General features: G+C 52.3%; 1 protein-coding gene across 1 annotated transcript in view; it reads right to left on the bottom strand.

Annotated features, from left to right (window-relative positions):
* ITGB5 (integrin, beta 5) overlaps positions 1 to 3331 on the bottom strand; it is a 57940-nt gene that overhangs the window by 50702 nt on the left and 3907 nt on the right. The gene's annotated exons all lie outside the window — the stretch shown is intronic.

The raw sequence follows: 3331 nt of genomic DNA on the forward strand, positions 1-3331 counted from the left end.
ACCTGTCAGGTGGGGGGCGCAAAGGCACCCCCACCCCTGCCACAAGACAGGCTGCCATGGCAGGGAGTCTCCCAGCGCCTGTCCCCAGGGTTCCAGCACTCGCTGCCAGCCCCGTGCGTGGTGCACAATGCAGCCTTGTGCAGGGCAGCACTGGGGAACAGCCGGCCGCACAATGCAGCCTTTTGCAAAGAGCCCACTTGGTAGAATGCCTTTCTTTTCTTTATTTTTTTTTCCCCAAGAGCATCCAAGGGAGCAAGTGACATGCCAAAACTTATTGGATTTTCAACAGTCGATTCTACTTCCTTCTGTACTGTAACAATAGAGACAACCGTCTTCTGCTCCTGGGCTGATGGACTAAAAGGACATGAAATAACACAGAGAAGATGCTTGCAGCCACGCCAGCCCCTCCTTCAGCTGCGCAGCCGAAAACCAGCGTGGAGCTGAATAAACCTCACTTTTTGTTCAAGTTCCAGCATGGCAGAGGATGGGGGAGACGTTGAGGAGGGAGAGGTCCTCTGACAGATCTCACTTTCTCACCCCGTGGAGTGCTCTGGGGGTCCCCCTGAGGACAGCTTCAGATGCAGGGCCACAGGACACAAACGGAGCCTCTCTGCTGCATTTTCTCACCATGAGGTCCCAACGCTATTTGAAAAATGCGAGATTTGCATTCCAGCATCCAGCAGCAGGGTCCAGCCAAGGAGACGGCACGTCAGAGGGATACGACCATGAATTTCTTGGACCGTGTCGTGTAAACAGATGATCTTCCAGAAAGGAGGCCTTGGGACTATTTAAATCATCTCCAGCATGACCAAATAAAAATCAGACTCCCTCTCGACACCAAAAACAACGCCCAGCTTTTCAGAGCAGCACATTTAGAGCAGCCTCAGAGAAAAGTTTCTCTCAGATGTGGGTTGACTTAAAGTCAGTGAAAAATCAGGTGGGGCCCAGGTGCTCTCCTGGGGCGGCCCACCCAGAAGCAGGGTACCCGTGCGGAGATGCTCTCCTGCTCTCCCAGTACCTGGACCACAGCTCCACGTGTGCACCTCTTCCAACTCATTTCTGCTGCTACCCATCAGAAAGGACTCTCTGGCTGTGCAAAAAGTAACACAAACAGCACCAGGAGTACACCCGGGAACCTTCAGTTATTCCCCAGGAATTAACATTGGAGAAAAGTATCCCAACGGGATGATATTTCAGGCTGCTCATGCAACTCCAGTCTTTATCGGGCATTTCCAGTCCTCCCCGGGGTCTGCTCCAAAGCCTCTTGATGTGAACGGAAAGACTCAACTTCAAAGGGCTTTGAATTAGGGCTTAATTTTCTGGCTAGGGCTGGGGTAGGAGAACAAGAGCCAGGAGGGGGGAGCAGCCTGGGGAGAGGAGGATGGTGGCTTCCTCCCCCAGCTGCGTCTCTTTAGCAGTCAAGCTTATAACACCACAAGAGACGGCTCTGGGTATGGTACTGTTTATGCCGACGTTCATCATCCCAGCAAGGGGTGAACACGAAAGCAGCATCTGCATGCCGAGGATGAGACAGCGCCGGCACGCAGGGTAAGGAGCAGACCCGTGTGGGACCTAGCGGGAGCTTTTTTGGAAGAGGGCATTGAGGCATGAGCAAGCCTGTCCGTTTGAATGGCAGCAAGAAACGGTCACTGTTGCAGTGTGCTTTTCTGCAGCCTCCAAGACAAAATTCGTCCAAAGGAAGCCCAGGAGGACAGGGGAAAGCCCCGACACAACTCCTCCTGACGGGAGCTGCACACACCTCTCAGGTCAGCACCTCTGCAATCCCAGGCCCCCATCGCTCCACCCAGCTGTTTTCTCTTAAACTCCTTTGTGAAATGAGCCCAGAGGTCTTGCCACAGGGCAGCAATAGCTAAGCTGGAGCTCCAATCAAATCCAGGCCTTTTCTTCTCCACTGCCACGGTGGAAGAAAACACATCTCACTCAGGGGTGCCCCATGGGAGGGGGATGCAGCGCAGCACCCAGGGGTGCAGGACTGACCCCTGCTTCTTCTCAGGTTTCTATCTCGGGCAGGGTGACACCAAGCACAGGAGTGACACTGGCCTCGGGAAAGCCCCAGCAACCCCTGAAGCACCCTGCAAACAAACGTCCCTCACATGCACCCGTAGGGCAAAACCCAAAGCCAAAACTGTGGCTACCAGCTACCATCCAACTCAAACAAAGTTTTCCTCAGCAGAGATGATCAAGGTTCCCAGAAGTTAAATGAAAGGAGAAAAGGATTTGAGCAGGTGTGAGCAAGTAAAGGGCATCACGCAGGTCAAAAAAAATCATCAGCAACCATGCCAAAAGGCAGGCCCACACCAGCTCAGACATGGCACACCCATTCCCACCCCAGTCTCCCACCCCCGCCCCCAAGCAGAGGACACCCCACAGCTAGTTAAGCAATTCGGCGTGCCCAAATACCTGCCAACCATCAGTCCTCACGAAATGTGGCGGGAACCCCACAGCAAGCAGCTCCCACCCCCGCCCCCAAGCAGAGGACACCCCACAGCTAGTTAAGCAATTCGGCGTGCCCAAATACCTGCCAACCATCAGTCCTCACGAAATGTGTGGCGGGAACCCCACAGCAAGCAGGAACCGCCCCAAGCATCGCTTTGTGCCACAGAGAGGCATCAGTCCAGGCAGGTCCAACCTAGTCCTGGTCAGGGACGCTGGCTGCCCCGGGGGCACTTTGCGATCCCTGTGCTAACAAGCCCACAAAAGCAGATGCACACAAGAGGAGAGCGTGAATGGAGACAGCAGTGTGACAATTACACGCTCATCAGTTTGACAGCTTTAAGACAAATTGCTTGGTTTATGCTATAAAAACGGAGAATAGCACCGGCTGTATCTAACTGACTGTATTTAACTCCAGACTAGACACGACCCTACTAATTTTTGTTTTAATCAGTCCAGTTCTGCATTAATTCAGACTGAAATATGCCTGCTTTCTCCATTTAAAAAAATCTACGTGTTCCCTCTAGGAACATCCTTGATTTTCCTCCCTCATTCTCCAGGCACACACTCCTGAGATGGGAGAGGATGGGGTACAAGCAACCTGCTGGAAAACAGAGGGTACTATTGGGGAAATTTCCCTTCAATTAATCAAAAAGTAAATTTCAATTTAATTACTGTAATTAATGTGCATCTCTGTTTTGCATGTACACATGGTAAATGCATCCACACGGCTAATGCATGGATGAACACACAGTGTGCACACTCCTAACAAACAAGAGGAGCCTGTGCTCATCGGTACGCTGCTCCCCAAAAGCAGCAAACAGAAGACAGCAGCAACACCATGACGTAATTTCACACACCACACCCGCCCCCAATA

Source organism: Buceros rhinoceros, unplaced genomic scaffold, assembly GCF_000710305.1.
Source record: "Buceros rhinoceros silvestris isolate BGI_N320 unplaced genomic scaffold, ASM71030v1 scaffold7030, whole genome shotgun sequence".
NCBI lineage: Eukaryota > Metazoa > Chordata > Aves > Bucerotiformes > Bucerotidae > Buceros > Buceros rhinoceros.